This window comes from Bos indicus, chromosome X (genome assembly GCF_029378745.1).
Source record: "Bos indicus isolate NIAB-ARS_2022 breed Sahiwal x Tharparkar chromosome X, NIAB-ARS_B.indTharparkar_mat_pri_1.0, whole genome shotgun sequence".
In the NCBI taxonomy this organism is placed as follows: Eukaryota; Metazoa; Chordata; class Mammalia; order Artiodactyla; family Bovidae; genus Bos; species Bos indicus.
The window spans coordinates 109,117,435-109,143,668 of NC_091789.1; positions in this window are offsets into that span (position 1 = coordinate 109,117,435).

Sequence of the window (26,234 nt, forward strand, 5' to 3'; positions counted from 1 at the left end):
CTGCTTCCTCCCTCTCAACAGCTCTTTCTCTCCCCTTCATCCTGTGTAACAATTGATGTCAAGCGAGGAGCCACATCAGAATCTCCTGGAGGCTTATACACACACACATATACACACAAACACATACACTACTATTCCCACCATATGGCTCCAGGGTTATCTATCTCCAATGCCTATCTAATTATACTACTTTAAAATCTGGGAACCTCCCTGGTGGTCCAGTGGTTAAGAATCTGCCTTGAAGGGGATGTGGGTTTGACTCCTGGTTGGGTCAACTAAAGCCTGCATGCTGCAACAAAAGATTCTGCATACCACAACTAGAACCTGACACAGCCAAAAATAAATAAATAATTAAAAAAAAAAATCTGTGCCTCATCATTAAATATAGTGTATAGTCCAAATCCCTTAGCTATACTTCCAAAGCCTCAAGATTTGGCCCTATCTCCTCTCCTGGTTTCAACTTTTGATGCTCTTACCCATAGCCACAGCAATGACCTCCAGCTCCTGCATTGGCAGGTGGATTCTTTACCACTGAGACATCAGGGAAGCCCATACACATTATATACTTTTTCTTTATATTCTTTTCCATTACCTTGTATCCCAGGATCTTGAATATAGTTCCCTGTGCCATACAGTAAGACCTGGTTGTTTATCCAATCAGGGTCTGCTTTTGGGTGTGGTGGAAGACAATATAAACCAAGACAGTAGGCTAGACATGCATAATAGTGGTGAGAAGGAGAAGTCTAAAAGAAGAAGCATTCCATAATATAAAGAGGTGGGAAGGTCAACACAACCCTGTTTATTGGAGTCTGTGGGACAGGAGAGAGGGCCTACCCACCTTCCTCTGGGTATGTTCAGCCCAGCTGGACCCAAGACCTTAACAGAAGAAACCATATAGATGATTCGACTGAACTATTTACCTGACCCAACTTTCACTTAATTTATAATTCTACCTTAGAAAAATGTAGATAGAATTGGGGTTTAACTCTAAGAAATTTATGTTAAACAGACTCAAAACCTAACTTGATAGAGCTGAGCCATAAAAATATTGTTCCTGTAAATAAACAGCAACTTTTCCTTTCTCATCTGAAGTCAGATGGAGAGGAAATAAATTAGAAGGTGGCAAACGTACTGCATCCCAACCATTGTTTATAGCTCTCTTTACTTAGCTATTCTAAATCATGCATTGCCACTAAGGGCCATAAAGATATCACATTTTCCACGCAGCAAGAGAAATGAGAGGTGAGGGAGGAGAATGTTATTTTGCAGGAAGGGGAACAGAGCTCTAGAGATTTATCTGGGCCTGCAATGGAGCAACTGGCTGGCCAGGAAGTTTGCATTCAGAGCATCAGAATTCCAGGCATTTGCTTAAGCTAGAAGGCCCAGAAACGGATGAGCTGCCAAGCCTTCTGAAAACACAGTCACAGCCAGATCCCTCGTATCTTCCAGTTAAGTGATGTCACCCAGCTCTTCCCCACCGAGAAATGTTTAGGTATGTGGCTGCTAGCAATCTCCAACCAAGACTTTTCTGAAAGATTGGTATTAATAAAAATTCAGTTAAAACCATGGACACATTGAAATAGCATCTACTATGTGTAGGCAGTGTAGTAGTAGAAGGTGTGCGACATCCACGGGTGTCTAGGTGGTTAAGGAAGCTTTCCATGAGGAGAGTGCTTACCTCCTCTGTCCCAAAGTCTTGGTAGCAATGGCAATTCTTGGACTTTCTTTTGGAATTAGCTATATTAAATGATTCTTGGAGAGGGAAATGGCCACCCACTCCAGTATCCTTGCCTGGGAAATCCCATGGACAAAGGAGCCTGGTGGGCTACAGTCCATGGAGTAACAAGAGTTGGACACGACTGAGCAACTCAACAACAAGACCTAGAGGGATTCATTAATAGAGGACTTTATGAAGAAAACCAAAGGTTCATTCAAATAATTGAATCCACCTTTAGTAACAATTAAAATATATGTGTTCCTCTATATATTCATGTGATAATATAAAAATCCTAGTCTTGTTCATGCTGTGTATATTTGTGATATGTTCATCTAAAACTGAGAACTATCATAGCTTGATCACTTTGTATGGGCCAAGTACCATGCTAAGCATTTTGTATTCATGAACTGAGCTAATACTAACAAAACTCTTGGTGGTATTTATTATGATCATCATTTTGAAAAATAAGACAATGAAGCTCAGAGACATAAATCAACTTGCCCACTGACACACAGCCAAAAAGTGATAGAGATTGGATTTGAACCCATAAACAGTGATTCAAAAGCCCATGCTCTTAATTACTATATTAAAAAATTAATTTCCATGCTCTCTTCACATTATTTAACTAGATGCATAGGCTTGATATTAGAGATTTACTTAATCTTTGAAATGAGATTATAAGCCCCTCAATAGAAAATACCTATTCATTCTTTTCTAATTAATTACCAGGCATTATTGAACTTTTGTTAGATATAGAGAACACTAAACCATGTACCCAGGAAACAAAGGCACCTAGAACAGAAAGCCTTACTTACACTGAATTTTATTTATATCTATCTATATCTACATCTACACCTATACTTGTATCTGTGTTGTTAACCACAGAAACTAGAGTAACTCACATAGAGTTGGCAGGAAATGGTCAAGCAACAAAACTTAGGTTCCCGGGGCCAAGGAAGATGTTAAATGCTTAAAGACCTCCATTCTGAAAGCACTTCATAAGTCCAATTATTTGTAAGTTCAACAAAGCTAGCCTAGGTACCCAACTAACACAATCAACTATACAGTACCGTACAATATTACTGTACTATAATAGGTTGATAATACATTTCACAGAAATAATACATAAAACAAACAAACAATCACAGTAAAGTACACAAAAGCACAGTCACTTGTAGAGGATACATACACATGACAATGTACGCCAGACACACGAACTAACTTACATGATTGGACATGCAAACACACGCTTGCATCTTTGAAAGTTTGTAACTTGAAAGATCATGTGTAGGGGACTTACTATATATCATAAAGGAGGCATTTCTGGGTAGTAGGGAGATGTTTTGATGTGGCACTATAGAGAAATTAGACAGTATATTTGTTAAATGTTGTCGCTCTGGAATCAGACAAACCTTGTTTCAAGCCATGGCTTCAACAGTGAGATCTTAGACAAACTACTTAACACCTCTGTATTAGAGCTGCTATAACAAGGGACTTCCCTGGTGGCTCAATGGTAAAGAATCCACCTGGCAATGGAGGAGACACAGGATCAATCCCTGGGTCGGGAAGATCCCCTGGCCTAAGAAATGGCAACCCACTCCAGTATTCCTGCCTGGGAAATCCCATGGACATAGGAGCCTGGAAGGCAGCAGTCCATGGGGTCACAAAAGAGTTGGACACAACTTAGCAACTGAGCTGCTATAACAAATTATCACTAACTGGGTGGCTCAAAATAACAAGTTTCTTCTTTAATAATTCAGGAGGCCACAAATCCTAAATCAAGCTGTTGGATGGGTTGGTTCTTTTCTGAAGGCTCTGAGGAAAAAATGGCCCCATGCCCCTCTCTTGACTGGAGTTTGCTGGCAATGCTTAGTGTTCCTTGACATCACTCCAATCTCTGCCTCTGTTTTTACAGGGACTCTTCTCTCTGGGTCTCTGTGTGCCCTCTCTTTCTATAATGACTTGGGTCCTTGGACTAGAGGCCCATTCTACTCTTATGTGATCTCATCTAAACTAATTACATTTGCAAAGACCCTATTTCCAAATTAAGTCACATTCTGTAGTTCTGGGTGGACATGAATTTGGGGGTCACACTATTCAACCTACTACATCCTCTAAGCCTCAGTTTCCTCACCTGTAAAATGTGGATAACAGTGTGCTTCTCTTTTGAAGCTACTGTAAAAAAATTAAGTGAAAAATACATGTATAGTCCCAGTACATAATAAGATGTCAATAAATTTTAATTATAAATAACAGCTCTAAAACCTTAATGACCAGCCCAAAATATCTTCCTGCCATAGACAGAGCAGGCTCTATGGCCACTGTGAGCAGAGTAAAGGTCTAAGGCAGACAGATAGAGGAAATGGAGATGACAAGTAGCTGGTTGTATTCTATATATTTACTTTATTTCAGTGTGTCCTAGAAAGAGTTTCTGTACTGCATGAGCTAGAGGACAAACCATTTCAAAACAGGAATAGCAAAGTGATCTAAGTAAGGCATTGGTCAACTGTACAAGTATAGTGACTGCACAATTGCAGACAGACCAGTCAAATTCTCTACAATTAATATAATAGCTCTTTTATAAAGAAGGGGCCAATTTGGACTGGCATGGGTTACAGAATACAAAAGAACCACAAGAAGAGAATGTAAGTGACTGGGTGTTTCAGTTATCTATTACTATGGAACAATCCATGTCAAAGTTTGAAAGTGAAAGTGTTAGTCACTCAGCACTCTTTTCAACCCCATGGACTGTAACCCACCAGGCTCCTCTGTCCATGGGATTCCTCAGGCAAGAATACTGGACTGGGTAGTCATTCCTTTCTCCAGGGATTCTTCCCGACCAAGAGATAGAATCCGGATCTTCTGCATTGCAGGCAAATTCTTTACCAACTGAGCCATGAGGGAAGCCCAGGCGGCTTAAAACAACCACAATCATTTATTCTCTAAAAGAAATTGTGTAAAACTATATATAGAAAACTATAAAACACTGGTGAAAGAAATCAAAGAGGACACTAATAGATGGAGAAATATACCATGTTCATGGATTGGAAGAATCAATATAGTGAAAATGAGTATACTACCCAAAGCAATCTATAGATTCAATGCAATCCCTATCAAGCTACCAACAGTATTCTTCACAGAGCTAGAACAAATAATTTCACAATTTGTATGGAAATACAAAAAACCTCGAATAGCGAAAGCGATCTTGAGAAAGAAGAATGGAACTGGAGGAATCAACCTACCTGACTTCAGGCTCTACTACAAAGCCACAGTTATCAAGACAGTATGGTACTGGCACAAAGACAGAAATATAGATCAATGGAACAAAATAGAAAGCCCAGAGATAAATCCACGCACCTATGGACACCTTATCTTTGACAAAGGAGGCAAGAATATACAATGGATTAAAGACAATCTCTTTAACAAGTGGTGCTGGGAAAACTGGTCAACCACTTGTAAAAGAATGAAACTAGACCACTTTCTAATACCATACACAAAAATAAACTCAAAATGGATTAAAGATCTAAACATAAGACCAGAAACTATAAAACTCCTAGAGGAGAACATAGGCAAAACACTCTCTGACATACATCACAGCAGGATCCTCTATGACCCACCTCCCAGAATATCGGAAATAAAAGCAAAAATAAACAAATGGGACCTAATTAAACTTAAAAGCTTCTGCACATCAAAGGAAACTATCAGCAAGGTGAAAAGACAGCCTTCAGAATGGGAGAAAATAATAGCAAGTGAAGCAACTGACAAACAACTAATCTCAAAAAATATACAAGCAACTCCTCCAGCTCAACTCCAGAAAAATAAATGACCCAATCAAAAAATGGGCCAAAGAACTAAATAGACATTTCTCCAAAGAAGACATACAGATGGCTAACAAACACATGAAAAGATGCTCAACATCACTCATTATCAGAGAAATGCAAATCAAGACCACTATGAGGTACCATTTCACACCAGTCAGAATGGCTGCAATCCAAAAGTCTACAAATAATAAATGTTGGAGAGGGTGTGGAGGAAAGGGAACCCTCTTACACTGTTGGTGGGAATGCAAACTAGTACAGCCACTATGGAGAACAGTGTGGAGATTCCTTAAAAAACTGGAAATAGAACTGTCTTATGATCCAGCAATCCCACTGCTGGGCATACACACTGAGGAAACCAGAAGGGAAAGAGACACGTGTACCCCAATGTTCATCGCAGCACTGTTTATAATAGCCAGGACATGGAAGCAACCTAGATGTCCATCAGCAGATGAATGGATAAGAAAGCAGTGGTACATATACACAATGGAGTATTACTCAGCCATTAAAAAGAATACATTTGAATCAGTTCTAATGAGGTGGATGAAACTGGAGCCTATTATACAGAGTGAAGCAAGCCAGAAGGAAAAACACCAATACAGTATACTAACGCATATATATGGAATTTAGAAAGATGATAACAATAACCCTGTGTACGAGACAGCAAAAGTGACGCTGATGTATGGAACAGTCTTATGGACTCTGTGGGAGAGGGAGAGGGTGGGAAGATTTGGGACAATGGCATTGAAACATGTAAAATATCATGTATGAAACGAGATGCCAGTCCAGGTTCAATGCACGATACTGGATGCTTGGGACTAGTGCACTGGGACGACCCAGAGGGATGGTATGGGGAGGGAGGAGGGAGGAGGGTTCAGGATGGGGAGCACATGTATACCTGTGATGGATTCATTTTGATATTTGGCAAAACTAATACAATTATGTAAAGTTTAAAAATAAAATTAAATTTAAAAAAATAAATAAATAAAAGCAGAGACATTACTTTGCCAACAACAAAAAAAAGAAATTGTGTAAAACTGGCATTAGTTCTTTAAATGTTTGGTAGAATTCGCCAATGAAACCATCTAGGCCGGAAGATTGCTGTTTTGGGAAGCTTTCAATTACAAATTCAATTTCTTTAATAGGTTACAGATCTATTCATATTGTCTATTTCATCTTGGTGATAAATAGTTTGTGCATTTTGAGGAATTGGTTCATCTCAACTGTTGATTTCATGAGTGTAAAGTTATTCATAGTATTCCCTTATTATCCTTTTAATGGCTGTAGGGTCTGTACTGACAGTCCATTTAATTAGTGATATTTGTGATTTGTATATTCTCACTTTTTATCTTTGTAAGTCTTGTTAGGAGTTTATTTTATTGATTTTTCAAAATAACTAGCTTTTTTGAGTCATTGATTTTCTCTGTTCTTTTCCTATTTTCAACTTCATGTATTTCTGTTCTTATCTTTATTATTTCCTTCCTTCTGCCTGATTTGGATTTATTTTGTTCCTGCTTTTCTAGTTTCCTGAAGTAGTTGTTTAGACTATGGAACTGACACTTTTTTCTTTTCTAATGTAAAATTTAGTGCTATAAATTTCTCCCTCAGTACTGCTTTGACTGTATCATCCCACACATTTTGATATGTTGTCTTTTCAGTTTCATTATTTTCTGTTTTTTTTTAAATAATTTTCTTTGAGACATCCTCTTTGATCCATCAATTACTCACATGGGTTGTTTAATTTATAAATATTCTGATATTTTCCCTGTTTTCTTTCTATTATTTTTAGTTTGATTCTGTTATGATAAGAAAACATACTGTATATGATTTCAATTCTTTTAAATTTGTTGAGGTATGATTAATTGCCTAAGATATGGTCTATCTTGGCCATGCGAAATGTTCTGTGGACACTTGAAAAATGTGTATTCTATTATTACTCAGTCAAGTGTTCTATTAAATCTTGGTTGATGATGTTTTTCAGTTCTACATGCTTGCCATTTTTCTCTCTAGTAATTCGATCAATTTTTGTGAGTGGACTGTTGAAGTCCCCAGTTATAAATACATGTGTGCTCAGTTGCTTCAGTTGTCTCTGACTCTTTTGTGACCCCATGGACTGTAGCCTGCCAGGATCCTCTGTCCATGGTGATTCTCCAGGCAAGAATACTGGAGTAGGTTGCCATTTCTTTCTCCAAAAACTATAGAATTATAATTATATAAAATTAATACAATTATATAAAATTATTATAATTACAGGTTTACCTAAATTTCCCTACGACTCTGTCAGATTTTGCTTCACATATTTTGAAGCTCTGTTGTTTTGTTAGGTAGGTAGTCAGACATGAGTGGGTCCCCGGCCTAACCTGGACAGGGTCATCTTTCCCTCCCTCACCTGAATACTGGTGTCCAGATCACACCAGAGATCCTCCCTTTTTGTGGTCAAAGACCACGAAGTTGCCAGCCTTATCAGTACTAAGCAAGCTAAAACCCACCAGCACAAGTTGGTGCAAGTGAACCAAGACCTAAACAAAATAACCTGGGGTTCATTGTGCCAAATTTGTAATAAATGAGCATTTTGGTTTTTGCACCCCCGCCCCTGTAGGTTTCACTTGGGTGATTGTGGGTAAGTGCCTGTGCACAAAGAAAAAAGTTATACAAACTAAAGTTGCCAACTTGTCAAAACAACCATGCAGGACACAGGAAGGGACGTTCCACCACTCTGAAAAAAACCAGCCCTGCCAACATTGTGGGACTGCTTCTGGTTTCCAGACAGCACACTCTCGTCCTTTCTTGGGAGTTTACTTTCATTTTGCTTAATAACACTCTTGTTACTTAAAACTACTCTGTGTATCTCATCTGAATTCTTTCCCTCAAGAGAACAAGAACAGAGGAAATTGCCATTCTGCTGGTAACACTATTATACTTACATATATAGGATCATTATGTCTTTTTAGTGGATTGATTATTTTATCATTAGGTAATGCCCTTCTTTGTCTTGGTAATTTTCTTTGCTCTGAAGTTTACTTATTATATTAATATAGATACTCCTATTTTTTTAATTAATGAATACATGCTCTATCTTTTCTATCTTCTTACTTTCAACCCATCTATGCTGTTATATTTAGAGTTTCCAAGGTAGCTCAATGGTAAAGAATCTGCCTGCCAATACAGGAGATGCAGGAGACATGGGTTTGATCCTTGGGTTGGGAAGATCCCTTGAGAAGGAAATGGCAACCCACTCCAGTATTCTTGCCTGAACATCTCATGGACTGAGGAGCCTGGTGGGCTATAGTCCATGGGGTCACAAAGAGTCAGACACAACTTAGCAACTGAGCACACAAATTTAATGTGAGTCTCATGTAGATAGTATTTAGTTAGATCATGTTTTTTCTTCATTATCAGTCTCAGTTCAGTCACTCAGTCATGTCTGACTCTTCGCAACCCTATGGACTGCAGCATGCCAGGCCTACCTGTCCATCACCAACTCCCAGAGCTTACTCAAACTCAGGTCCATTGAGGTGGTGATGCCATCCAACCATCTCATCCTCTGTGGCCCCCTTCTCCCACCTTCAATCATACCCAGCATCAGGGTCTTTTCAAATGAGTCAGTTCTTCGCATCAGATGGCCAAACTATTGGAGTTTCAGCTTCTGCATCAGTCTTTCCAATGAATATTCAGGACTGATTTCCTTTAGGATTGACTGGTTGGATCTCTTTGCTGTCCAAGGGATTCTAAAGAGTCTTCTCTAACATCACAGTTCAAAACCATCAATTCTTAGGAGCTCAGTTTTCTTTAAAGTCCAACTCTCACATCCATACATTACTACTGGAAAAACTGTAGCTTTGACTAGATGGACCTTTGTTGGCAAAGTAATGTCTGTGATTTTTAATGTGTTGTCTAGGTCAGAAAACTAAGATCACGGCATCTGGTCCCATCACTTCATGGCAAATAGATGGAGAAACAGTGGAAACAGTGTCAGACTTTATTTTTGGGGGCTCCAAAATCACTGCAGATGGTGACTGCAGCCATGAAATTAAAAGACGCTTACTCCTTGGAAGGAAAGTTATGACCAACCTAGATAGCATAATCAAAAGCAGAGACATTACTTTGCCAACAAAGGTCCGTCTAGTCAAGGCTATGGTTTTTCCAGTGGTCATGTATGGATGTGAGCATTGGACTCTGAAGAAAGCTGAGCACCGAAGAATTGATGCTTCTGACCTGTGGTGTTGGAGAAGACTCTTGAGAGTCCCTTGGACTGTAAGGAGATCCAACCAGTCCATGCTAAAGGAGATAAGCCCTGAGTGTTCTTTGGAAGGACTGATGCTAAAGCTGAAACTCCGATACTTTGGCCACCTCATGCAAAGAGTTGACTCATTGGAAAAGACTCTGATGCTGGGAGGGATTGGGGGCAGGAGGAGAAGGGGACGACAGAGGATGAGACGGCTGGATGGCATCACCGACTCGATGGACATGAGTTTGGGTGAACCCCAGGAATTGGTGGTGGACCGGGAGACCTGGCGTGCTGCAATTCATGGGGTCCCAAAGAGTCGAACACAACTAAGCGACTGAACTGAACTGAACTGAACTGAGGTTGGTCATAACTTTTCTTCCAAGGACTAAGCGTCTTTTAATTTCATGGCTGCAATCATCATCTGCAGTGATTTCAGAGCCCCCCAAAATAAAGTCAGCCACTGTTTCCACTGATTCCCCATCCATTTGCCATGAAATGATGGGACTGGATGCCATGATCTTAGTTTTCTGAATGTTGAGCTTTAAGCCAACTTTTTCACTCTCCTCTTTCACTTTCATCAAGAGGCTCTTTAGTTCTTCTTCACTTTCTGCCATAAGGGTGGTGTCATCCGCATATGTGAAGTCATTGGTATTTTTCCCAGCAATCTTGATTCCAACTTGTGCTTCATCCAGGCCAGCATTTCTCATGATGTACTCTGCTGCTGTTGCTGCTGCTGCTAAGTCACTTCAGTCGTGTCCGACTCTGTGTGACCCCAGAGACAGCAGCCCACCAGGCTCCCCCATCCCTGGGATTCTCCAGGCAAGAACACTGGAGTGGGTTGCCGTTTCCATCTCCAATGCATGAAAGTGAAAAGTGAAAGTGAATTCGCTCAGTTGTGTCCAACTCGTAGCAACCCCATGGACTGCAGCCCACCAGGCTCCTCCACCCATGGGATTTTCCAGCCAAGAGTACTGGAGTGGGTTGCCATTGCCTTTTCTGGATGTATTCTGCATATAAGTTAAATAAGCTGGATGACAATATACAGCCTTGACGTACTCCTTTCCCTATTTGGAACCAGTCTGCTGTTCCATGTCCAGTTCTAACTGTTGCTTCCTGACCTGCATACAGATTTCTCAGGAGGCAGGTCAGGTGGTCTGGTATTCCAATCTCTTTAAGAACTTTTCACAGTTTGTGGTGATCCACACAGTCAAAGGTTTTGGCATAGTCGATAAAGCAGAAGGAGATGTTTTTCTGGGACTCTCTGGCTTTTTCAATGATCCAGTGGATGTTGGCAATTTGATCTCTGGTTCCTCTGTCTTTTCTAAAGCCAGCTTGAACATCTGGAAGTTCACAGTTCATGTACTGTTGAAATATGGCTTGGAGAATTTTGAGCATTACTTTACTAGCGTGTGAGATGAGTACAATTGTGCGGTAGTTTGAGCATTCTTTGGCATTGCCTTTCTTTGGGATTGGATGAAAACTGACCTTTTTCAGTCCTGTGGCCACTGCTGAGTTCTCCAAATTTGCTGACATATTGAGTGCAGCACTTTCACAGCATCATCTTTGAGGATTTGAAATAGCTCAACTGGAATTCCATCACCTCCACTAGCTTTGTTTGCGATGATGCTTCCTAAGGCCTACTTGACTTCGCATTCCAGGATGTCTGGCTCTAGGTGAGTGATCACACATCGTGGTTATCTGGGTCGTGAAGATTTTTTTATATAGTTCTTTGTATTCTTGCCGTCTCTTCTTAATATCTTCTGCTTCTGTTAGGTCCATACCATTTCTGCCCTTTATTGAGCCCATCTTTGCATGCAATGTTCCCTTGGTATCTCTAATTTTCTTGAAGAGATCTCTAGTCTTTCCCATTCTATTGTTTTCCTATATTTCTTTGCACTGATCACTAAGAGGAAGGCTTTCTTATCTCTCCTTGCTATTCTTTGAAACTCTGCATTCAAATGGGTATATCTTTCCTTTTCTCCTTTGCCTTTCACTTCTCTTCTTTTCACAGCTATTTGTAAGGCCTCCTCAGACAGCCAATTTTGCTTTTTTGCATTTCTTTTCCATGGGGATGATCTTGATCCCTGTCTCCTGTACAATGTCCCAAACCTCCATCCATAGTTCTTCAGGCACTCTGTCTATAATATCTAATTTCTTGAATCCTTGAGTCTATTTCTCACTTCTACTGTATAATCATAAAAGGTTTTATTTGGGTCATACCTGAATTGTCTAGCGGTTTTCCCTACTTTCTTCAATTTAAGTATGAATTTGGCATTAAGGAGTTCATGATTGGAGCCACAGTCAGCTCCCAGTCTTGTTTTTAATGACTGTACAGAGCTTCTCCACCTCTGGCTGCAAAGAATATAATCAATCTGATTTCAGTGTTGACCTTCTAGTGATGTCCATGTGTAGAGTCTTCTCTTGTGTTGTTGGAAGAGGGTGTTTGCTATGACCAGTGCATTATCTTGATGAAACTCTATTAGCCTTTGCCCTGTTTCATTCTGTAGCCCATGGCCAAATTTGCCTGTTACCCCAGGTATCTCTTGACTTCCTACTTTTGCACTCCAGTTTTCTATAATGAAAAGGACATCTTTTGGGGGGTGTTAGTTCTAGAAGGCCTTGTAGGTCTTCATAGAACTGTTCAACTTCAGCTTCTTCAGCATTACTGGTTGGAGCATAGACTTGGATTACTGTGATATAGAATGGTTTGCCTTGGAAACAAACAGATACCATTCTGTTGTTTTTGAGTACTATACTTGGGACTTTTTTTGTTGACTATGAGGGCTACTCCATTTCTTCTAAGGGATTCCTGCCCACAGTAGTAGATATAATGGGCATCTGAGTTAAATTCACCCATTCCAGTCCATTTTAGTTCACTTATTCCTAAAATGTCGATGTTCACTCTTGCCATCTCCTGTTTGACCACTTCCAGTTTGCCTTGATTCATGGACCTAACATTCCAGGTTCCTATGCAATATTTCTCTTTACCACATAGGACTTTACTTCCATCACCAGTCCCATCCACAACCGAGTGTTGTTTTTGCTTTGGCTCTGTCTCTTTATTTTTTCTGGAGTTATTTCTCTACTGATCTCCAGTAGCATATTTGGCACCTAGTGACCTATGGAGTTCATCTTTCAGTGTCCTGTCTTTTCGCCTTTTCATACTGTTCATGGGGTTCTCAAGGCAAGAATACTGAAGTGGTTTGCCATTCCCTTCTCCAGTGGACCACATTTGGTCAGAACTCTCCACCATCACCCGTCCATTTTGTGTGGCCCTACATGGCATGGCTTATAGTTTCATTGAGTTAGACAAGGCTGTTGTCCATGTGATCAGATTGGTTAGTTTTCTGTGATTGTGGTTTTCATTCTGTCTGCCTCTGATGGAGAAGAGTTAAGAAGCTCATGGAAGCTTCCTTGTGGGGGAGACTGACAGGGGGAAACTGGGTCTTTTTCTGATGGGCGGGGCCATGCACAGTAAATCTTTAATCCAATTTTCTGTTGATGGGCGGGGCTGTGTTCCCTCCCTGTTATTTGACCTGAGGCCAAACTATGGTGGAGGTAATGAAGATAATGGAGACCTCCTTCAAAAGGTCTTGCCTTGGAATCACAACTGTACTTAGTGCCCCCAACCCTGCAGCAGGCCACCACTGACCTACGCCTCTGCTGGAGACTCCTGGACACTCATGGGCAAGTCTGGGTTAGTCTCTTTTAGGGTCACTGTTGCTTTCTCCTGAGTCTTGGTGTGCACATGGTTTTGTTTGTGCCCTCCAAGAGTCTGTTTCCCCAGTCCTGTGTAAGTTCTGGCAGCTCTATGTGGGGTTAATGGCAACCTCCTCGAAGAGGGCTTATGCCATACCCAGGTCTACTGCACCCAGAGCCCCTGCCCTTGCAGCAGTCCACTGCTGACCCATACCTGCACAGGAGACACTCAAACACAGTTCTATCTCAGTCTCTGTGGGGTCTCTGGGTCCTGGTGCCCACAAGGTTTGTTTGAGCCCACTGAGCATCTCTCGAAGGTATGGGGTTTGTTTCTAAACATGATTTTGCCCCTCCTGCTGCCTTTCTGGGGCTTCTCCTTTGCCCTGGGACATGGGTTATCTCTTCAAGTCACTCCAGACCAGTGCAGCTGCTGCTCCAGTGCTACGCAGCCATGCTCCAGCACCTCCCATCTTGCTGGGGCTTCTCTGCCCTTGGACATGGGGTATCTTCTCAAAGTCATTCCAACGCCATGCAGCCACCACTCCAGTGCCCCCTTGGTTTAGCAAAATTTGGATTCCTCTTCTTGGTTTCTTGGTCATCAGCCTTGTGCTTAGCTTTAAGCATAGTTTACTTCTCTCACCTCCACATCCTTGGATGAAAAAAATCCCTGCTCCAATTGTAGTCTAGAAGGAATCTGGCGGTGATATATGACAATGGAGTTCCACTGCTCACTGACTCACTTGAGCTGTTGCTCACTCTCTTCTCTCTCCCTCTCTTCCACACACTGTCTGTCACCTTTATTAGTGCATGCTGCAGGAGAGGTGGTGCCTCACTGTGTTTCTCTGGTTTGGAGCAGAAAGAGTATGGCTTCCAAGCTATCTAAGTCCTAAACCAGCCCCACTGCCATACACACACCTTTCCCAAAGGACAAATAGCATGGTCATGCATATTGGAAAAAGAATAAGAGATCCAAACAACCTCTTTCACCCTCCCCACCCCCACCTTCTTCATCCAAGTGAGAACAGTACAGAGCTTTGTTCTTTAGTCTTTTGAGTTTCAAGCCTGTTCTGTGGGGGCTACATTTGTACTCAAAGTAAATATTCATTAATGTATTTAATTCCCATCCTGAATATCTTTCTGTTTCATTATTGTCTCTTGAATGGGCTGAGACCGAGTCTGAGTTTTTTCTATATATCTTCCCAGTTTAGCATCACATATAACTGGGCACCTAATAAGTGATTTTGGTCATGACAGCATAATTAAATCTTTTTGCATTGGAAATTACACATGACTTGACTCAAGGGCTGGTCTAGTCTAATTGTGTTTGTGTTCATTTTCTTGATTTTTTCCTTTATCTTGCTTAATCCTGTCTCATCAAAGTGGGCTTTAAATTCCAAGGAGGCTTACGTGGCATTTCAGTCCCCAATTCCTTCTCTTGGTTGACCAAGGGCAAGGAATTAAAATATATATATATGATCCGCCTGAAGTGGGTATAGAGTGATCCAGCCTTTAATGTATTCAAACCACTAATGCTGTCATCCCCAGTGAGAGCTGAAGGAAGGATTGCTGTTATATCTACTTAAGAAGCCTCCACTCATTTCTACAGCCAGTGTCTAGAGAATGTCTTGTCTTCAAGGAAAGCTTTTATTATTTGGAAAGACTCCAACTTCTTGTCTTATTGAAAAAACTGATTCAGGGTTGGGAGGCAATGCCTATTGTCTCGAGGCGAAAGCTCCTCTACATATTAGCCTGAGCCAGAGGCTGAAAAAGAGGACAAGGGGACCCTCCTTTGACACCAAATTTACATGTGGTAAAGAACCTGCGTGCCATTGCAGGAGACACAAGAGACACGGGTTTGATCCCTGAGTCAGGAAGACCCCCTGGAGTGGGAAATGGCAACCTACTCCAGTGTGGTTGCCTGGAGAATTCCATGGACAGAGGAGCCTGGAGGGCTACAGTCTATGGAGTCCCAAAGAGTCAGACATGACTTAGTGACTAAATCACCATAAGGAAACACTGAGCAACATGTAAATCATGCAAACTCACAGACACATGTGGCTACCAGGATAAACAGCTACTTAAGTGGGTGACTCCAGGATACCAGGTTTCTCTTTTATGCTATAGTGTGCTGTGCTGTGCTCAGTCACTTCAGTCATGTCTGACTCTTTGCAACACTATGGGCTGTAGCCGGCTAGGCTCCTCTGACCATGGGATTTTCCTGGGAAGAATGTTACAACAAGTAGCCATTTCCCCCTCCAGGGGATCTTCCTGTCCCAGGGATTGAACCCATGTCTCCTGTGTCTCCTGCATTGCAGGCATATTCTTTACCTACTGAGTCACCTGGGAAGCCCATGCTAAAGATAAATGTTGCTAATTATTCCTTTTTATTATTTTCCATGGTTTACTTCTGCACTGTGTATAACACAGTAGCCACTAGCCACATGTGGCCATTGACATTTAAATGAACTAAAGCTAGGCAAAATTTAAAATCCACTTCCTGAATCAGACTACTCCCATTTCACATGCTCAACAACATGTGGCTAGTGACTACACTCTGGAGAGCACAAATCTAGAATTCCATCATTACGAAAGGTTCTATTGAACAGTGCTGGTGTACCTTAAAGCACATCAACATAAATCTATTCACTATAGACTGGAATTTCGTAGTTTTTATACCTTGCCTTGTACCCCAAAGTATAGATGATGAGTTACATGGTCACCTGACAAAGTGCTACAGGCATAGAGAGTCTCAAGAACAATCCATTGGATCCTGGAAAATTCTAGCAAGAGGCTAGCTCAGACTGAATGCTTTCCATATTGAGTCTTCTGCTAATAGTCAATGCAGACCTCGCATAGTCATAAAACTTGCAGCTTCTAGAAATGCCTTCACCCAAGCATGGGGCTGGTTAGACTTAGGGTGTTGGTAAGCTCACGTATCTCTGCCATTCAGTCTTATTCCTTGCCTCTGTTATGTCTTTACACTCTCCTATAATAATATTTTACATTTCACACTTCACACATTTAAGGAATGTGATGAACAGTCCAACAGAAACCTGAAGAGGGAAGTTTTTTGAACTCACAGCAAACGGATATGTGACAAGAATAAGAGGGGGGAAAATGTGGCTTTGAGCTAACTGAGTTTACCACTCCTTTGTGATAAGTTATTCCTTCAAGTCTGCACCCCCCTTTAAATACAAATATGCTACCTGTGCAAAGAAACACAATGACTATGTAATACTCAATAACACATCAGTGTAGCTTAATTCATCAGATGTCTTCATAAAGAAGCAAGAACCACAGGGAATTATGCAGTGAACAAACAAAGCTTAAGGATTAAGTGACAGAGAAAGGTCTGTGTTCCTCAACTGATAACTCTTCCAGAAGTCTCGTGGTTCTTTCCTTTCTTTCCCCTTTGGTTTCCTTAACTTAAATAACAGCTGCAGTGTTTAAGCACAAATTCTTCTTAAAGACTCTGAATTAATAGCCTCCTATTCACTGTTATCCTCCTCAACTGCCCCTTTTCAGCTTCTCCTCTGCTAGCCCTGCCCACTGGAGTTGGCAAGGAGTACAGTTAGCTCCTTTTTCATAGGCTGGCCCCTTTCCAGCACCAGCTTTTATGCCTAGTGTTAGATGTGGCTTCTAAAGAATACTTAGTCATCTCTAATTTCCCTCACCAGGCTTTCATTTCCTGGCACCTCTCCTTCACTCCTCCTTGTACAGCAGGTGGAATCCTCATTAAATAAAATCAATGCTCTCTTTAAATAAGAATTTCAGAAATAAAATTATTTTCTGTGAAATCAGCAGGCTCTGTCTGCCAGGGTTCCCTGTTTGACACTGAATCTGCCATATGAAGATATCTATTATTCTCCTTGTGGGAAAACAAAACAACTTTCTACTGTTACTGAGAAGGAGGAAGGTTCTTCTGAAAGGGGATGTGATGAACTGAGATCTACTGATGTACTGTTGGATACTAAATGCATGTCTCTGCACATGGCACGTATTTGGATAAAAGGGGACAGGACTGCAGAGAAAATTCCAGTGGAGGAACAAAATCACTTGCCCACACCTTGGCAAGCACTTGATTAGGATCTCAAACCTAACTCATTTTCCTCGAGGCCCCCCTCCCAGCCTGGAACAATACTCTCCTTCAGTCAAAAGGGAAGGAAATGAAACATGGGTCCACAGTGGCCTGAACTGACTGGCCGTCATGTCCCTGAGAGTAAGATTCAGAGTGCAGTTTGCCCCCAGTGTCATTAACACCTCCTGCCCTTGTTTCTCCTCTGTGCCAAAGAGTCTGGGAATGGAGAATGGGGACGGAAAGGGGTGTTTACGTCTTCCTTTCCGTTTCTGATCTGCAGCACTGTTTCCACACTAGGTAAATAGCAGGTTAACAAAGGAGCAGTGGTTTGAGGCTGGGCGCCCCAGACAAAATGGCTTTCCTTTGCATTGCTTAAATAACATTGTCTGAGCACTGGCCAGAGATAAATAGTACGGCTCACTATATGCTGGACTACTCAACAGAGACAATCACTGATGCTAATAAAACCAGTATTTGAAAGCAAGCTTAAGGGATTTTAGAAAATGCATCCATACCCTTAGAATTGCAGCTGTTACACTGTCATAAATAATTTGGAGGCTAGTGGCTTTTCGCTTTCAACATAAGGGAAGCCACTTTGTAATGGTCAGCAGCTGCCTGGGAAATCATTTTTTCGTTCATCCCAGTTCTATTACTTCTGATACTTTTGCTTTTAGTTTTAAAAAGCTAACAAAGAGCTTTGCATACCAAGTTATCAAATGTGTGTTTAAAGTTATTGAATCCATCACAAAGGGCTTTAAAAATGTGACCGGCATTTATCCTCTTTTGCTGCCTAGCGGAGCCCTGTGTGCCCACGCCTCACCAGATTCTGTCAGGTACTTCAGAATTCTGCTCAACCTGCTCAACGCAGATGACAGAGGCATCATGCTCTTGGTTGGATCTGTAATTGTATTTTTTTCAATAAAGCAGAGAAACTTCTTCACTGTATTGTATATAGCCAAACAAGTACTTCTTTACCTATTTTTCTTCTTCTTCATGACAAAGGACCCTGAATGTCACAGAGAAAATTAAACCGAAGATTGAGGTTGAAGCAAATTGTACTTCTCCTTGTAGCACTCTTCACACTTATCAGTACATCTGTCTCCCCCAACAGATTGGGCTTGAGTTCCCCAGGAGACCTTGAGATAAAGATCAGAGGACAAGGAGTTTATTTGAGAAGTAATCTTTGAAAACACCCACAAAAGAGTAGGGAAGTGAGACAGGGAAAAACAAGACAGCCTATAAAAGATCTATTATCAAGCCAGTTCCACTGGGTTTCATCCAGTGGGGACCTACCAGAGCCAGTATAGAGAAAGAGGGAGATGGGCTGTTTTCTACCCAACATGTCAATCATGTTTGAGCCTTGTACCTGGGGAGCATTGATTCCCAGCACTTCCATGATATCCTACACACAGGCAAGTGGGCTCTGATAGCCAGAGAAAGAACCCAGGCAATGAAACACACATGTTGACAGTCATAAGTGGGACCCATACTCACTGAAAAAGTAAAGACACATTGCCACCAACACATTGCCTCCAGTGTAGGAGGGATCCTTTTATCTTCACAGCCTCTCCAGGATTTATTATTTGTAGACCGTAATGATGGCCACACTGACTGGTGTGACGTGATACCTCATTGCAGTTTTCACTTGCATTTCTCTAATAATTAGCAATTTTGAGCACCTTTACATGTGCCTTTTGGCCATCTATCTCTCTTCTTTGGAGAAAGGTCTATTTTTATCTTCTGCCCATTTTTTGATTGGATTGCTCATTTTTTTTGATATTGAGCTGTATGAGTTGTTCATATATTTTGGAAACTAATCCCTTGTCAGTCATATAGTTTGCAAATATTTTCTCCCATTCTGTTAGCTGTCTTTTTGTTTTATTGAGAGTTTTTTTTTGGGGGGGGGTGGTTGGTGGGGGGTAGGGTTTGCTGTGCAAAAGCTTTTAAGTTTAGTTAGGTCTCATTTGTTTATTTTTTAAATTTCCATTATTCTAGGAGATGAAGCCAAAAAAATCTTGCTTTGATTTATGTCAAAGAGTGTTCTGCCTATGTTTTCCTCTAGGAGTTTTATAGTATCTGGTCTTATCTTCAGGTCTTTAATACATTTTGAGTTTATTTTTGTGTGTTTGGTATTAGAGAATGTTCTAATTTCATTATTTTACATGTAACTGTCCAGTTTTCCCAGCACCACTTATTGAAGAGACTCTTTTCTCCATGTATATTATTGCTCCCTTTGTCATATATTAGGTGATCAAGGTATGTGGGTTTATCCCTGGGCTTTCTTCATTGATCTGTGTCTCTCTTTTTGTGACAGCACCATACTTATTTTAATCATTATGGCTTTGTGTTATAGTCTGAAATCAGGGACCCTGATTCCTTCAGCTCCATTTTTTTTTCTCAAGATTACTTTGGGTATTTTGGGTCTTCTGTGCTTCCATACAAATTTTTTAAATGTTTGATCTAGTTCTGTGAAAAATGCCATTGATAATTTGATAATGACTGCATTTAATCTGTAGATTGCCTTGGATAGTATAGCAATTTTGATGATATTTTTTCTTCAAATCCAAAAACACAGTATATCTTTTCATCAGTTTGTGTCATAGTCGATCTCCTTATCAGCATTGTATAGTTTTCAGAGTACATGCCTTTTGCCTCTTTAGGTAGGCTTATTCCTGGGTATTTTATTCTTTTTGATGTGATGGTAAATGCACTTGTTTCCTTAATTTCTCTTTCGATCTTTCATTGTTAGTGTATAGAATGTAAATTGGTACAGCCACTATGGAGAACAATATGGAGGTTCCTTAAAAAACTAGAAATAGAGCTACCATATGATCCTGCAATTCCACTACTAGGCATATATTCAGGGAAAACCATAATTAGAAATGATAAACCACCCCAGTGTTCATTGCATCACTATTTACAATAGTCAAGACATGGAAGCAACTGAAATGTCCATCTACAGAGAAATGAATAAAGAAGATGTGGTATATATATATATATATATGATGGAATATGTGTTGTTGTTTAGCTGCTATGTCCAACTTTTTTGGGACTCCGTGAACTGTAGCCCACTAAGCTCCACTGTCCATAGGATTTCCCAGGAAAGAATAATGGTGTGGGTTGCCATTTCCTTCTCCAGAGGATCTTCCCAACCCAGGGGTCAAACCTACATCTCCTGCACTGGTAAGCATGTTCTTTACCACTGAACCACCAGGGAAGCCTCAACAGAATATTCAGTTCAGTTCAGTTAAGTCACTCAGTCATGTCCGACTCTTTGTGACCCCTGTGGAATTGAACCACAGCATGCCAGGCCTCCTTGTCCATCACCAACTCCCAGAGTTTACCCAGATTCAGGTCTACTGAGTCAGTGATACTATCTAACCATCTCATCCTCTGTTGTCCCCTTCTCCTCCTGCCTTCAATCTTTCCCAACATCAGGGTCTTTTCAAATGAGTCAGCTCTTGTCATCAGGTGGCCAAAGTATTGGAGTTTCAGCTTCAACACCAGTTCTTCCAATGAACACCCAGGACTGATTTCTATTAGGATGGACTGGTTGGATCTCCTTGCAGTCCAAGGGACTCTCAAGAGTCTTCTCCAACACCACAGTTCAAAAGCATTAATTCTTCTGTGCTCAGCTTTCTTTATACTCACCCAACTTTCACATCCATACATGACTACTAGAAAAACCATTGCCTTGACTAGATGGACTTTTGTTGACAAAGCTATGTTTCTGCTTTTTACCCAGCCATAAAAAAAAATGAAATAATGTCATTTGCAGCAAAATGGACAAATATAGTATGATATCACTTATATTTGGAATATAGAAAATGATGCAAATGAACTTATATGCAAAACATAAATAGACTCATAGACAGAGAAAACAAACCTATGATTACCAATGGGGAAAGGTAGGGGAAGGGATAAATTAGGAGGTTGAGATTAATATATACACACTACTAAAAATAAAAGAGATAACCAATAAAGACCTACAGTATAACACAGGGAACTCTACTCAACATTGTGTAATATATATATATATATATATATATATATATATACACACACACATATAGATATATTTTGAAAAAGAACATGTGTGTGTTTGTGTGTGCTGTTGTTGTTGTTTAGTCACTAAGTTGTGTCCAACTGTTTTGTGATCCCATGGACTGTAGCCTGCCAGGCTCCTCTGTCCATGGCATTTCCTAGGCAAGAATACTGGAGTGGGTTGCCATTTCCTTCTCCAGGAGATCTTCCCAACCCAGGATTCGAAACCATGTCTCCAGAATTGGCAGGGGGATTGTTTACTACTAAGCCTCCAGGGAAGCCCCATATACATGTATAACTAAATTACTTTACTGTACACCTGAAACTAATACAACATTGTAAATCATGTATACATTGTAAATCATTGTATACATGTATGCTCAGTCATGTCCAACTCTGGAACCCCATGAAATATAGCCCGCCAGGCTCATCTGTCAAAGGGATTCTCCATGCAAGAATACTGGAGTGGGTCGCCATTCCCTTCTCCAGGGGATCTTCCTGACTTTGGGATCGAACCCGCATCTCCTGTATCTCCTGCATTGGCAGGTGGATTCTTTACCACTGAGCCACCTGGGAAACCCCTTTATAAATCAACTATTTTCCAATATAAAATAATTATTTTTAAAGGGAAAGTACAAATGGGTGTTTTTGAAAAGTTAACTCATTTGGCAGACAAATCTTGTGCAAAATATTTACTATATAAAACGTACACAAAAACCATTTTTCAAAAGGATACAAAAATGGTGCATTCTGTGAATTTCCATTAACGTAGAATCTCATTGTCATGTAAACTATCATAGTAATACTTTAATTTGTATAATTAAAGCAGTTGTAAATAAAAATAATAGATTGGACTTTTCCTGCAAAAAAATTTTTTTTAATTTTAGAACAAGACAGAGGAAGAGTAGGTGGACATGGATTACATCTCTCTCCATGAATACATTAGGAATACACCTCCAGACACAGAAGTGCATGCAGAATACCACCTGAGAGTGGACAGGAGGACCTGACTAGTGGAAAAGAATATATAGAACCACGCAAAACTCTGTAGGATGAAGGAACTAGGGGAAAAAACAGAAGTGTTAGTAGGACTGAACCTACCCTCAGCAGGTGGGGGAACTGAAGCAGGGGGTCTGAGTCAGAGGAGAAATATTTAAGGCTGAGAGTGAAACAGCTGATCTGTGGCAGCCTAAATGGAATGAAAATCAGACAGTCCTTGCCGCAGCCATACATATGCCCAGCAGGAATGTGGGTCTCCTGGAAAGGGCAGCAGCTGGGAGCTGGAGTTTAGGGATTGTGGAGCAATCCCAGTGTGAGGGCTGCTGTTGACTGTGGAGAGACAGATCGAGGGGATGGAAGGGAGGAGATCGTGGTGGGAAATGCCTGTGGAGGAAAGCCAGGCAGGCATGGAAGCAAGGTGATACTGCTGAGTCACACATAGTGGTGGAGCCATCACCATAGCCTCTTTCTCTCCACAGGCCAGCATTGGCAGCTGAACAATAGAGAGGCTGGACCATCAAACGCCTGACGCACTGCACTGCAGAGTAGGACCCCACCCACAGTGCTCCTTTAAGTGACTGAGGCACTGATCTACAGAGTAGGACTCCAGTCAGGGGGGGCCTCTCTATATGCCTGACACGTCAACCAACAGAGAAGGATTCCAGGCAAGGGATCCCTCTAAGTGCCTGAACAGGCAGAGCTATGGAGAAAGACTGGCCAAAGAGGCCTTCTGATTGCCAGCTACAAGAGGCTCAAAAAAAGACTCTGAGAGGGCCATAACTCCTGCTGCAAAGGCAGTTTGTGTCCCTAAACACTTGGCGCTGCCAGGGTCCCTGCAAGCTCAACTCTCACTGGGGCAGAGCTGCCACAGGCAAAAAAAAAAAGAAAAAAAGTCTTGTGCTTATGCGTGCAGGGTCACTTTGGTCCTGTCTGATTCTTTGCAACCCTGTAAACTGTGGCCTGCCAGGCTTCTCTGTCAGAGAGGGGGTTCTCCAGGCAAGAATACTGGAGTGTATTGGCCAATACTGGTTGCTATACCCTTCTAGAGCACTGTATTTCCTGCTGCCCTAGCCGCCAACACCCCTGAGTACCTGGTGCTGCCAGAACCCCTGTGACCCAAGCAGCTGCACCACTTCGACCTGGCCCTCACAGAGGCAAACACAAGCCCTCCAGGGCAGCCTCAGGAGCAAACCCCAGAGGACGACCCACATGTAGAGGTAGAAATAAAACCATAATTGAAACCCAGGGGCAGTGTGGCTAAGGAAGAAGACCCAAAACTTTCCCACCAGCTGTACAAGCTGCAGATTAAATCCACAGGTTCAACTAAGCAGACTCTGTATCTATGGAATATATAAAAGGCCATTGAGAGCTCCCACAAAAAACACACTAGCTCTGATAGCTGTGGACTTTGGAGGCAAGAACACACGGGAGTAGGACCAGATTAGAATCTGAGCACCCCCCACAGTAGGTCCAGAGATCAGTACAGTGTTGGAGGACATCCTAGGGAGGTAAGGTGGACTGTGATTCCCAGCATGGGAAAGGACTCTGACAGCAGAGACTCAAGAAAAACATTTATTCCTATTTTTTGACTTGTTCTGCAGACTCTTTTGTTTTTTGTTTTTTGTTTTTTTTTTCTGCTTTTTCCCCCTCTGTTGTAGTTGTTGATTTTATTGTCACTAAGAAGTCCAATTAAGCTTTTGAGTTTTTTTTTTCTTTTTCCTCAGTCACATTTTTTATTGTTGTCATATACCTCTGCCTTTATGTTGGGCTTTTGCAGTTCTGTGAATTTTTCCTCTTTTTTTATATTTTTTAATTTTAATTTTTAATTTTAAAACCCTATTTTTTCTACATTTATTCCTTTGTCTGCTTTTTCTACTTTTCTTTTCCCCTTGCAGTTAATCTTTAACATATATAAATCTTCTTTATCTACCTCTTTTTAACTTTGCATATATATTCTCTCTTTTCTTTCTCTCCTATCCTCTGAACATATTTGTTTTATTTTCATTGCTTTATTCCCCAATTGGCACCTTGTGTTAATTATGTTTTCCAGGTTGTGTTTAAATTAGTTTTCTTCTGGTAGATATAATTTTTGGTTTGCTTTATTCACCAGGTTAATCTAATTGTACTTAATTTTTCTTGGATTGTTTTGAATTTGCTTATGGGTGTATATGTATATGTGCATATTCAGTCACACTTTCTATTGCTGCCTATAAACCTCTGCCTCTACATTGGGTTTTTGCAGTTCTGTGGAGTTTTCTTTCTTTTTCCCTTTTTTCTTTCTTCTTCCATTTTTTTCTCTTTTCTTTTTTTATAATTTTAATTAAAAATTTTTTTAAACCTATTATATGTTTTCTACATTTATTCCTTCACTTGCCTTTCCTACTGTTCTTTTCCCCTTGCAGTTAATCTTTAATGTATATAAATCTTTTTCACCTACCTCTAACTTTGCATATCTATTCTTTCTTTCTTTTCTTTCTTTCCTTGTTTTCATTGCTTTATTCCCTATTTGGTGCCTTGCTTCAGTTTTGTTTTCCAGTTTGTGCTTAAGCGACTTTTTTTCTTAACTGGTAAATATAATTTTTGATTTCCTTTGTTCACCACATCAAGCTACTGCACTTTATTTTTGTTGGACTGTTTTCACTTTGCTCATGGGTGTATATGTATATGTGTATATTCCATTATTTTAATTAGTATTTGCCTGATTTTGTAACTGCCATTTGTCTGGGGTGCATCTTTGATTTCTCATTTTTGGATATTTGTTTTACTCTTCTTTAATGCCATAACAAACCACCTGTGGAATCTTCATTCCTGACCAGAGATCAAGCCCTGAGCCTTTAGAGTGGAAGCACTGATTCCAAGACCCTAGACTACCAGAGAACTAACCCTAGGGACTATCAAATAGTGAGAGCTCACACAAAGGAAACCACTTGAATACAAGACCCATCATCACCCAACCACCAGTAGCACCCTGTGCAGGACACCTCATCTAGACAACAAACAGAACAAAAATACAAAGTCAATCATCAGAAGGCAGGAGTACCACCTCACTCAGCCTTGCCCATCAGAGGAAAAACAAACAAAAACTCAACACAAATCTCACCCTATATGAAGCTCACACAAACCACTGAACCAACCTTAGGAGGGTAGAAGCCAAAAGGAAGAAAGAATTCAAACTTCTTCAAGGAAAGAATTCAACTTTCCTTGAAGCCTAGGAAAAGGAGACCTCAAGCACAATAACTTAAAAAAAATTGAAAAGGTAGAGAAATACTGCACAAATGAAGGAAGAAACTAGAAACACAGAAGTCCAAATAAATGAAGAGGAAATAGGAAAATTACCTGGAAAAGAAATCAGAATAAAGATGATCAAAAACCTTGAAAACAAAATGGAGAAAATGCAAGAATCAACAAAAAAGGCCTAGAAGAATTAAAGAATAAACATACAGAGACAAACAATACAATTACTGAAATTACTCCAGAAGGAAACAATAGCAGAATATCTGAAGCAGAAGCACGAATCAGTGAGCTGGAAGATAAAATGGTGGAAATAACTTCTGAAGAGCAGAATAAAGTAAAAAGAATGCAAAGAACTGAGGACTGTCTCAGAGACCTCTGGGATCATATCAAGCACACCAACATTCGAATAATAGGGGT